We start from the raw sequence: 12944 nt of genomic DNA on the forward strand, positions 1-12944 counted from the left end.
GCCAAAGAAACAACATATTCTTACTTTTATTATTTTAATATTATTATTTATGTTACATTCATTTTTGTAGGCTCCAACTGAGCCTCTGGATGCACTAGGCTGCATACTGTAGGAGCATATAGTAAGAGTCTCTGCCCTGAAGATTTAACATGTTAAAGAAAGAAGACAAACAGTGGGTGGGTGCAGAAACAGAGGCAAAAGGGTACGCATCTGTCTTTGTTCCTTGCTGCCTGCCTGGATGGTTGCCTATTATTATCATACTACTTAAGCAGCTGAGATACATGAAATACTCTAGTGCCCATTAGGGCTATTTGTCTAATGTTCTAATGAAGTGCAGTGCTTTTCTTGGGTTTTGTAAAGACACTCCCAGGCCTGACAACTTGGGCAGAAAATCATGTGAGACTTTTGCTACTTCTAGTTTGGTTTGGTTTAGCCACCAGAGTAGACTTCCTTGCAGCATTTCAGTATTCAAAAATATGCAGTCTGAGGCACTCAAAACTGCAAACCTCCTAAACAACAAAAATGACTTGGTGTTTGAAACTTCTAACAAATTTGACTTGCGATTCTACTTAAAATCATAGAATCATAGAAAATTAGGGTTTGAAGGGACCTCAGGAAATCATCTAGTCCACCCGCCTGCTCAAAGCAGGACCATCCCCAACTAGATCATAGCAGCCAAGGCTTTGTCAAGCCAGGCCTTAGAAACCTCCAAGGATGGAGATTCCACCACCCCTCTCAGCAACCCATTCCAGTGCTTCACCACGCTCCAAGTGAGAGTTTCCCCTTATTTCCAACCTAAACTTCCCTTGCTGCAACTTGACACCATTGCTGCTTGTTCTTTCATCTGCCACCACTGAAAACAGTCCAGCTCCATCCTCTCTGGAACCCCCCTGCAGGTAGTTAAAGGCTGCCATTAAATCCTCTCTGTCTTCTCTTCTCCAGACTAAAGAAGCCCAGCTCCCTCAGAAGCTATGTGCCCCAGTCCCATAACCATATTTGTTGCTCTTTGCTGGACTTTCTCCAACTTGTCCACATCTTTTCTGTAATGGGGGGCCCAAAACTGGACACGGTACTCCAGATGAAGCCTCACCTGTGCTGAACAGAGCAGAATAATTACTTCCCTCAATCTGCTGGCAAAGCTCCTACTAATGCAGCCCAGCATGCTGTTAGCCTTCTTGGCAACAAGGTCACACTGTTGACTCATGTCCAGCTTATTGTCCACTGTAACCCCCCAGGTCCTAGTCTGCAGAACTGTTGCTTAGCCAGTTGGTTCCAAGTCTATAGTGATGCATGGGGTTGTTCCATCCTAAGTGCAGGATTTTGCACTTGTTGTTGAACCCCATAACATTTCTTTTGGCCAAGTACTCCAATTTGTCTAGGTCACTGAATCCTAGCCCTACCCTCCAGCATATCCTAGCCCTACCCTCCAATGTACCTGCTCCCCCAGATTGGTGTCATCCATAACTTTGCCAAGGGTGCAATCTAGCCCCTCTTCCAGATTGTTAATGAAGTTACTGAACAAAACTGGCACCAGGACCAACCCCTGGACAATCCACTTGAAACCAGCTGCCAACTAGAAATTGAGCCATTGATCACAACCCACTGAGCCCGACAATCCAGCCAACTTTCTATCCACCTTATAGTCCTTTCATCCAACCCATACTTCCTTAACTTACTTGCAAGAATGCTGTGGGAGACCGTATCAAAAAGCCTTGCTAAAGTCATAGAATCATAGAATTAGGGTCGGAAGGGACCTTGTAGATCTTCAAGTCCAACCCCCTGCCTGGGCAGGAGGAAAACTGGGCTCAAATGACCCCAGCCAGGTAGGCATCGAGCCGCTTCTTAAAGACCCCCAGGGTAGGAGCCAGCACCGCTTCCCTTGGAAGTTGGTTCCAGATCCTAGCCGCCCTAACTGTGAAGTAGTTCTTACGGATGCCTAATCTAAACCTACTCTCCAACAACTTGTGGCCGTTATTCCACAAGTTGTTGGAGAGTATCAGAGTTATCTCCCCCAAACCCTTCTGGTCCCCCCTAGTGAGTTTATAGACGGTCACAAGGTCCCCCTTCAGCCTTCTTTTGTGAAGGGTGAACAGATTCAGGTCCCGTAGCCTCTCATTGTAGGGCATGCCCTGCTGTCCCCTGATCATGCGGGTGGCCCTCCTCTGGACCCCATCAATGTTGTCCACATCCCTCTTGAAGTGGGGTGCCCAGAACTGGACACAGTACTCCAGCTGTGGCCTGACCAGTGTCACGTAGAGGGGGAGGATCACCTCCTTGGCCCTACTTGAGATGCACCTGTGGATGCACAATAAGGTCTGGTTAGCCCTGCCGACCATGACCTCGCATTGTCGGCCCATGTTCATCTTGGAGTCAATAATGACTCCAAGATCCCTTTCTGCCTCCGTGCTCTCAAGAAGGGAGTTTCCCATCTTATAAGTGGACTGCTGGTTACTACTGCCCAAGTGCAGCACCCTGCACTTGTCCATATTGAAACACATCCTGTTTTTGTTAGCCCACCCCTGCAACCTATCCAGGTCTTTCTGCAGTCTTTCCCTCCCTACTAGCATGCCCACCTCACCCCAAATTTTGGTATCATCAGCAAATTTAAACAGGTTGCTTTTCACTCCTTCATCCAAATGGCTGATAAAGAAACTGAACAGTGTGGGCCCAAGGACCGAGCCCTGGGGGACTCCACTGCCCACTTCCCCCCAGGTCGAACATGACCCATCCACCACCACCCTCTGAGTACAACCCTTCAGCCAATTAGCAATCTATCTGACTGTGTAGGCATCAATGCCATAGTCGTCTAGTTTTTTAATGAGGATGGGGTGGTAGACAGTGTCAAAGGCCTTGCTGAAGTCCAGAAAGACTACATCCATGGCGACACAAGCATTCAATGCTTTTGTGACCTGATTGTAAAAGGCAATCAGGTTGGTTTGACATGACCTGCCCCTAATGAAACCGTGCTGGTTGCCCTTGAGCATCATCCCTGATGCCGGCCCATCACTGATGTACTCCTTGATGATCTTCTCAAAGAGTTTCCCCAGGATTGAGGTAAGACTCATGGGCCCATAGTTGCCGGGGTCCTCCCTCCTCCCTTTTTTAAAGATGGGAACTACATTGGCTATCTTCCAATCATCTGGCACCTGGCCTGAGCACCACAAGTGCTTGTAAAGCCGTGCCAAGGGCCCTGCAATAACCCCTGCTAGCTCCCTCAACACCCTGGGGTGAAGAGCATCTGGATCTGCTGATTTGAACATGTCCAGCCCTTCCAGAAGCACTCTAACCCGGTCCTCCTCAACCTTAGGTCTGGAGGCGTTCCCCTCGAGTCTGTCTTGAATCTCGGTGGGGGAGTCCCGGTCCCTGCACAAGAAAATGGAGGTGAAGAATTTGTTAAAGAGGTCTGCTTTCTCCTCTGGCACAAGCACCAGATTGCCCAGCATGTTTTGCAGGGGCCCCATGTTTCCCGGTGCCTTTTTCATCCTCCCTATATATTTGAAAAAGGACTTTTTATTATCTTTGATCTTGGATGCTAGTCCTAGCTCTATGTCCACCTTAGCTTTCCTAACAGCCCCCCTACAGGCCCAAGCAGTGGAGGTATACTCCTCTTTGGAGATAGCCCACCCCTTCCACCGGGTGTACGCCGCCTTTTTGGCAACCAGGCATTCCTGGACGTCCTTGGTGAGCCAGGGAGGCTTTTGGGCACTCTTGCCCCCCTTGCTTCTTGTTGGGATCGTCTCCCCTTTGTCCCTGAGTATTGTCTCCTTAAGGAACGACCTCTCATCTTGGGCACTGAGTTCCCCTGCCCTCGAGAACTCCAGCGCCTCTCCCACTAATCTCAACTTGTTGAAGTTGGCCCTCTTGAAGTCTAGGGCTACAGCCTTGCTGCAGGTCCTTGACACCCTGAGCTGGATGGTGAATTCCAGCAAGCGATGATTGCTATCACCCAGGTGGTCAAGGACCTGGAGCCCCCTTACCAGATCATTGCCTGTGGCCAGGACCAGGTCCAAGAGGGCATTTCCTTTGGTGTGACTGTGCACCTCCTGGGTTAAGTGGAGGTCCTGTATCTCAGCCAGGAACTTCCTGGAACGGTCCGACCTGGCTGACTGCTCCTCCCAGCAGATGTCCGGGTAATTTAGATCACCCATAACAACTACATCCCTGGCCTTAAGTGCCTCTGCAATCTGGCCCGAAAATTCCCGGTCCAGCTCCTCCCCTTGGTTGGGGGGTCTGTAGTAGACCCCCACCGTTAAATCCCTCTCCCCATGACCCCCTTGTATCTTGACCCAGAGCACTTCAGCTTGCCCCTCCTCTGACCCCATTTTGTTGGCAGAAGATGTGTATTGCTCTTTGACATAGAGCGCCACCCTGCCTCCCTTCCTTCTCTATCCCGCCTGTAGAGCCTATATAACTGCCCAGTCGTGGGATGAATCCCACCATGTTTCTGTAAGCCCTACTATGTCTGGGTTTGAACTGGCTATTCTGAGGGCGAGTTCCTCCTGTTTGTTCCCCATACTATGAGCATTGGTATATAGGCATTTAAGGCCTAGCATAGCTGCACGTGCCACCCCCGATTAGGAAGACTATCTGGACCCCTGTTTCTTACCTGGGCACTCCTTGCATGTGTCACCTGTGTTGCTCAGGTGGTGTCTCCACGTCTTCCTGCAGCCCCCTCCCCCAGCAAGGCTAGTTTAAAGCTCGCAGTACGAGATCAGCCAACCTGGAAGAGAAGACACGCTTGTCTTTAGGGGAGAGGTGAAGCCCCAGCAAGTCCCCCGCCCGAAAGCATGGGTCATTATCTAGGAACCCAAGGCCTACCTGGCGGCACCAACTCCGTAAGCACCGGTTGACCTCGCCAATGCAGACCTCGTGTCGCTGTCCCCGCCTACTCACCAGAAGAATAGAGGAGAATACCACCTGTGCCCCCATCTCTTTAAGCTTCGTCCCCAGAGCCTCAAAGTCCTTCATAACGCAGTCAGGGTTGCCCCTGGCTGCGTCATTCGTCCCCACATGGATGACAACCATGGGGTACTGGTCTGCAGGTCGGATGTAAGCCGTGATCCTCTCCGTGATGTCCCAGACCCGAGCCCCAGGCATGAAGCAGACCTCCCGCGTCATGGGGTCAGGCCGGCAGATGGGACCTTCCAGTCCTTGTAGGATGGAGTCTCCGATGATGAGGACCCGGCATTTCTTCCTGCTGGTGTTTGTTCTCTGCCCATTCCATGTCACGTGCGGAGCGGCATTGTCACCGCCAGAGACATTTGCTCTGTCTTTCTCCGTCACAGCTGCCAGGGCCTCAAACCTGTTCCCCAGCTTCTACCACTCTAGGCCGAGCAGCTTCCACCACTCTAGGCCGAGCAGCTCTGGATCTGGAAAACTTCTGCCACTCCTGTGTTGGACGCGTCTCCTACAGGGACTGTACAGCCAAAGTATATCACATCCATTGCTTTCCCCACATCCACAGACCCAGTCATCTCATCATAGAAGGCAATCAGGTTGGTCAGGCATGACTTGCCTTTGGTGAATCCATGCTAATCACCTTCTTCCCCTCCAAGTGCTTAGAAATAGATTCCTTGAGGACCTGTTCCATGATTTTTCCAGGGGCTTGGATGAGGCTGACTGGCCTTTAGTTCCCTGGATCCTCCTTCTTCCCTTTCTTAAAGACAGGCACTATATTTGCCATTATCCAATTGTCTGGGGTCTCCCCCAATCACCACAAGTTTTCAAACATAATGGCCAGTGGCTCTGCAAACACATCAGCCAACTTCCTCAACACCCTTGGATGCACTGCATCCAGCCCCATGGACTGGGCCATGCGCAGATTTTCTAAATAGTCCCTAACCTGTTCTTTTGCCACTGAGGGCTGCTCCCCACCTCCCCAGACTGTGCTTCCCAGTGACATAGTCTGGGAGCTGACTTTGCCTGTGAAGACTGAGGTAGAAAAGGCATCAAGTACTTCAGCCTTTTCCTCATTTGTCACTAGGCTGCCTCCCCTATTCAGTAAAAGATCCATACTTTCCCTGACCTTCCTGTTGTCCCTTCATGTCCCTTGCTAGCTGCAACTCAAGTTGCATTTTGGCCTTCCTGATTTCATCCCTGAATGCCTGAATAATATTCCTTTTACCATCTTGTACCATCTACACTTTTCCCAGAGCCTGATGAAGGGATTTTGATCCTGAAAGCTTGCAGAAAAGGACAATTTTCTTGCCATTTTCCAGTTGGTCTAATAAAAGGTATCATTTTGGAACCAAGAGTTCTAGTTTTTTGTATGTCTTTTTTGTCTCAGACCAACATGGCTACCAAGTACACTCCTGAGTAATATTCTTATATTCCTCCCTAGTTATCTGTCCAAGCTTCCCCTCAGGCTGGCCTCCAAGGAAATCCTGCCTATCTGTTCCCTGAGGGAGTCAAAGTCTGATTTACTGAAGTCCCGGGTCCTTACTTTGCTACTCTCCTTCCTTCCTTCCTTTCCTCAGGATCCTAAACTCGATCATCTCGTGGTCACTGCTGCCCAACCTGCTATCCACTTCTACATCCCCCACCAATTCTTCTCTGTTTGTGAACAGCAGATCAAGAAGATCATGGTCCGTAGTTGGTCTCTCCAATACTTGCACCAGGAAGTTGTCTCCAACGCTCTCCAAAACCTTCCTAGATTGCCTGTGCACTACTATACTGCCCTCCCAGCATATGTCAGGGTGATTGAAGTCTCCCAAAAGAATCAGGGCCTGTGATATGGAAACTTCCACTAGTTGGCTGAAGAAAGCTTCATCTACCTCATTCTCCTCGTCTAGCGGTCTGCAGGAGACCCGCACAACAACATCACCCTTGTAGCTCTTCCCTCTAACCTTAATCCAGAGACTTTCAACAGGCCTATTCCCAGTTTCATACTGGAGCTCTAAGCCTTCCAACAGCTCTTTTACATACAGCACAACTCCTTCTCCCCTGCCTGTTCTTCCTGAACAGTTTATAACCATCCATGACAGTGCTCCAATCATGCAAGCTATCCCACCAGGTCTCTGTTATTCCAATCATGTCATAGTTTCTTGACTGTATGTTTCCCAGGCTCCATGCATTCGTGTACAGACACCTGAGGTGACTAGACAATTGCCCTACTTTCTCAGTAAGAATGAGGAGGCCTCCCCTGTGGCCCCCTCCTCCTTGTGCTTCCTCCAGGTCTCCTGCCTCCCCACTTACCTCAGGGCTTTGATCTCTATTTCCTAGTGAGTTTAAAGCCCTCCTCACTAGGTTAGCAAGCCTGTCTAAAACGATTTTCTTCCCTCTTTTCTTCAGGTGGATCTCATCTCTTCCTAGCAATCTTTCTTCTTGGAAAAACATCCCACGTTTAAAGAAGGTGAATCCCTGCTGGTGACACCACCTATGCAGCCATGCATTAGGTAGTAAAGTGAATGTTTCAACTACCTCTTCACCGCTTCTCTGTATTCCTCTCCTAAGACAAGGGCTACATCTTTCATATGTTTGAAATACATCTTTCACATTGCAGGTGGTATACAAACAATGCATAATAAGCAGTATGCCCCCCTTCCCCAATACATATATTTCTAGAAGAAAAGACTGCATGCTGTTTTCAGCCTGCTGTTAAAAGCTAACAATTCAGGGTAAATTTAGAAATAATTATGAGGCTTGAAATCTAACTTTAAACTTGCTAATTCCTAGGCAAATGTCAACAGGGAGCTTCCAGTTTTGTAAGTCACTATGCCAGGGAGGCTCAGAGGGTTTCCACTACAAGAAAACTGAACCAGTGAGGTTCAGGGAAATTAGAAGTCCAACCTGTCTAGATTCCACCTTCTTAAGCACTTCCTTCCACTTTAAGCCCATATGCTGATATGGTCCATGTGGCAGGCCAGTAGAGGGTACTCCTGTGTTGAGCCACCCACCTCACTGCGCCCAACCACCTTCCAGGCTCCAAGTGCCTCCCTGGGGGCACCGTTCCTGGAGCACACCTGCTAGCCTGAGGTAAAAACTGCCACCACCCAGGGCTGGGCTTTATTCTGGCTCTGTGCACCCTGGGAAACACAGGCCTAGTAGCCCTCAAGGGTACTTGACTCACTTCAAGCACTTGGGGGTGCTTATCTCAGTCAGAAGGACAAGTAGTGGTCTCCCTTAGTCAGCCGAACCAAGGGGACCCCAAGGCATAATCTAGACCCACACCCAATAAGTCTCCCACACTAGGTAAAAAGGAGAACTTGATTGGTTACAAGGGGTAGGGTTGCAATAAGGTACAGGGTACAGCAATATCAGAGAAATCCCATAGAGCAAACTGGCATGGCTGGGTAGCCTTTGATCATGCATCTGAATTATTTCAAGCTATATATCTAGTTAAATCTCAGGTAGCTTACTGACAAGTATCATCCAGAGGCAGGTGGAGATTCCCTCTGGATGCAGGCAGTTCCTTGATCATGAGTTTTGAGAGAGAGAGCAAGTTTCAGATGGTACAGCTCTTCTCTGTCTCTGAGTCTTCCTCAAGGCTCCTGCCTCCTCCTCCTGGGCATTCCTTAACTTATATACCTCTTATGACCTCATTTACCTGGTCCAATGGACGCCAGTAACCAATCTGAAATGCATCATTAGTTGCTGGGCAGACTGGCAGTTCCTAGCTCCCCAGGGAGTCCAAGCCCCTCACCCAGGTATGTGATGCCAGTCATGTAGGCAAAGGGAGCAGGTTTCCCCCCTCCCTCAGGAATGTATCCAGCTCAGGTTACCTAAAAAGATAGGGTAAGGTGTGTACTCTGTGCAGAGCCTATCTTAACCAAATTGTCACAGAGCAGAGTTTTTGGGGAGAAACAGAGGTGGCCTTCTGCCACAGTCCAAATCTTTTTGTTTCTTTTTCTTGACCCCCCTTTTCAAGTGAGAAATCTATAGCAAGGACTTGGATTACATTGGTAAATCAACCATATGGAAAGCATATAGGTAGGACCAGCAGTTCAGAGAGTGGTAGGCACTAGTGGGGTTTTTTATTTTTATTTCATGATGGGGCTAGACCAGTGAGAAAAAGGAAGGAAGTGGGAGGTGTTGAGCTGTATACTGGGAAGTGTTGAGTTGTGAAAGAGCAATGACAGCATACTTCAGTCTTTCCAAGAAGAACCCTAAGAGTCAAGGCACCTACTTCCAAAAGATTTTATCTAGGCCCAGTTTCATATTGTCCAGCTGCACTCAAAAGTAGAAACCACACATTAAAGCCTAGGGCGCTGCTTTGAAAATTTGTCACACATTTTCAATCCAACCCTTTGACTAAATTTTATTCTTCTCCTTTCTTTATCTGCCAATTACATTTTATTGCAGTGATTTGGAAATTAGCTCTTTTAATATTTCATACTGTTAACAGTGCAAAGTTAACTTGATTCCATGTTTTATAGAGGAAAAGAGAAAAATGATTGCTTCACTGTAATGTGATATTTGCCAAATATGGACAAGATCCAATTCCCACTGAAGTCTGTAAGAGTCTTCCTGTTGAGTTTAATGGGAGTTGGATGACGGTCTATATTAAAGGAACGTAGGGGAAGCTGAAGTTTCCGTGCCCCCCACAGACATGGTTTTGTTAATCTACAGCAGGGGCAGGCAATTATTTCAGGTGGAGGGCTACTTACCCAGTTTTGTCAGGCTGTCGAGAGCCGCATGGGTAGCCCTGCCCCTTGACAGGTGCCCCGCCCCCTGGTCACCATCTTGGGACCAATGTCCCAGGGTCAGCACCAGTGGGGCCTAAAGCTGGGCACAGGCTGGCAGGGGTCTGTGGAGCCGGGCTGGGCTACAACAGCAGGGAGAGGGGGGAGCTGGCTCAGATCCATAGAGCCCCTGCCGGCCAGGACCCTGTACTCCTGCCGCCCTGCTCTGGGTCCCGCCGGCGCTGGCCCTGGGACATTGGTGCAGGCCCCGTGCTTCCGCTGGCTCTCATACCTGCTCACTCCCAGTGCCCCCCAGCCCTGCAGTACAGGCAGGGGGCAGTGCACAGCCCTACCTTCCTGTTCCCTGGCAGGGAAGAAGCTGGTGCTGAGCGCAGGGAAAAGTGGCCCCTTGCCCACCCCATGGCCGGTGCTCCCTGCTACAGGTGCTCACAGCCCATGTGGGGATGTCTGAAGCAGGCACAGGCAGCCCAACATGGCCTGCTAGTGGCTGCAGTGTGGGGCACTGTCCACGGGGTGAGTGAGGGGCCGCTTTTCCCCGTGGTCAGCACCAGCTTGAAACCTGGCCTTGCTGCCAGCCTTGGCTCCGTTCCAACTCCAGGCTCACCTGTCAGGGCTGCGTATGGTGACAGCAGCTGTAGCCCCCCTGCTTGCTGAGCCAAGCAGTGTTTGCTGCTGCTGCCTGCCCGGAGCTCGCGCGCTGCGCTGGCAAACACTTCCTGGCGCGGCAAGTGGGGGGGCCGCAGCTGCTGTCACCACATGCAGCCCTGACAAGCGAGCCCAGAGCTGGCACAGGGCCCAGGCTGGCTGCGGGGACAGGTTACAAGGTGGTGCTGAGCGCAGGGGGGAAAAGTATCCCCTTGCCTGCCCCATGGCCAGCGCCCCACGCTGCAGCCACTCGCAGCCCATGAAGGAGCCAGGGAAAAAGCTGAGCACGGGGGGGAGGGCCGGCACTTCCTGCTGCAGCCGCTCACAGCCCATGTGGGGCTGTCCGGAGCAGGCACAGGCAGCCCCAGGCGGGCTGCAAGCAGCTGCAGCGCAGGGTACCAGCTACAGGGCAGGCAAGGGGCCACTTTTCCCCCCATGCTCAGCTTTTCCCCAGGCCACTTTTCCCTGGGTCCATTCCCTGCCCAGGGTCCTCCCCTGCCTTCCCCTCTTCCCCCCTTACCTGCAGTTCCGGCACGGTGCAGCCACATGGTCCCAGGCCAGAAGCCCCTGCTGGGGCTTCCGGCTGGGGGGCCGGGGCCAGGTGGGCCCTGCTGTTGTGGGAGCCCAACGGGCTTCCCCTGAGTCCTACTGCCCTTGGTTCCTGTCATTTTTTACAGGAACCAAGGGCAGATAAATATTAAATTTTGTAAATTTTTTAGGGGCCCCACGGGCTGCATAGAATGGCCTTGTGGGCTGGATTTTGCCCACCTCTGATCTACAGCTTCCATCAAAATAATTTGGAATATAATAATAGATAATGGGTCCTGATTATAATATGCTAGTATAATATTGACAGATATGTAAAGTTTCTAGAGAAAATGTCATGAAGTCTAAATAACTGGATATATGTTGCATGCAGTTCTCAATAGCTGGCATTAAGCCCGATATGGAGGGGTAAGAAAAGGTAATGATTTTGTATAATAGGACAAAGCATCCTCATTTACTCATTTCCACTCCTAATTTAATCTGCTGTCAAGTGAAGTTCCAGACTTAAAACTATAGTGAAGTTCCCAGCTAGGTACCAAAGGGAATAGAAGTGAATTTTAAGGAACTATTAAGACTAGATAAAATGCAGGGAAAGAAACTATCATTAGCCTCTTCATCCCATGCAACTGGAATTGACTAAGCACATCTAAGTGCTCTCAGGGATATTTTTCTTTTGGTTAGCTGTCAAATGTATCTCTTCGCTTCAGAATTTTCTCCTACTGTTCCTTTCCATGAATGCTCAAGAGGCAAATAAGCACCTCTTTATTATCTGTCTTTCCAGATCACTTGATAGAATAAAAGCTAGCATGCCTAGCACTGGATCCTCCTTCTTTAACCACCTCCCTTGAGTGAAATGTTCTTTAGGAGCTGGGATATGTGAATTTGAATCTGGGTAAGAGTAACGTTCTAGATGTCACTTGTTATCTTTCTGAGCGTGAGATGCATTGGTTACATGGCTGTCGGTTCTGTACAGCTGCATGTGTAATACGTCACAAGGTCAGTTGTGACAAACTGCTGATATTCCTCCCAACGTTTCCCTGAAAAATTAAAACAATTGTGGGGGGGCGGGACCATAGTGTTTTGCACCCCTGAGTGTAACATAAAGTAGCCTGAAGCATGCAATTAGAGCCTGGGAGTTACTGCAGTAAACCTAGAAAGAAGCCCTTATTTGCATGGGTGGGACCCACAAGGATTGCTACCGGTGGAAGAGAGAGACAGTTGGGGGGCAGGGGTGCAATATCTTGGAGATGGATGTTGGTGGGTGTTGGGGGTGGGACAGTTGGGAAGTTCTGCTTGTTTCCTATGCTCCTTGTTAGCTTTCTTTTTTCCTTCAGCCACTCTCCCCACTTCCATTGGTGCCCACTTGCTGCCTCTGTCCCCTGATTCTCAACATCTCATCTCATCCCCATTAGCTCCTCTTGTTCTGTTACCCCCCATTGTCTCCTACACCACCTCCCTTCCACCCATTACCCGCTTCTCTTCCCTGCCTTGGTACTTCCTTTTTCTTTCTCTAGTTTGGGCCATAGAAATTGGGAGACAGCAGGGTAGTATGGTGCTGTCCAGGGCAAAAAGGTAATGCAAGGCTTACAGCTCATTAGGCAGTGCATGTGCTCTGGATGGGAGGCTTAACATCCCCCTGTTCTCCAAAGCCCAGGTGAATGCATGACATCTAGGATGGGCTACAGGAGTACATGGTGAGTGTACAAGGAGAGGGAGTGAAGATGTCACGTGAAAGGTGACACTTGGCAGGAAGGCAAGTAATTTAAGCCCAAGTAGATGTTTTGGTTTGTTTGTTTCTTGATAAATGAGAATTTAAATCAGGCTGCCACTTTAGTTCCCAGTTTTTACCCTTTTAGCAAGGGTGACTCAAAATGTTATCCAGGGAAGCTGAAAGCATGATCAAATATCTTATGCTGTATTATTTACTCCTTATATTTCCATAGCACCCAGAGGTGCCAGTCAGGATTAGCAGGCTATAGTTATTAGAATATCTACATTTGCATAGCTTTTTATCACTAGCTTTTTATCACAACTATCTTCTCCTGCCATGACTTCACTGGTGTCACAGTAGAGAAAGGTTTTAAGGAACAATGTGGGGTAGAGGGATCCATT

The sequence above is a fragment of the Alligator mississippiensis genome, chromosome 12, assembly GCF_030867095.1.
Source record: "Alligator mississippiensis isolate rAllMis1 chromosome 12, rAllMis1, whole genome shotgun sequence".
Taxonomy (NCBI): Eukaryota; Metazoa; Chordata; order Crocodylia; family Alligatoridae; genus Alligator; species Alligator mississippiensis.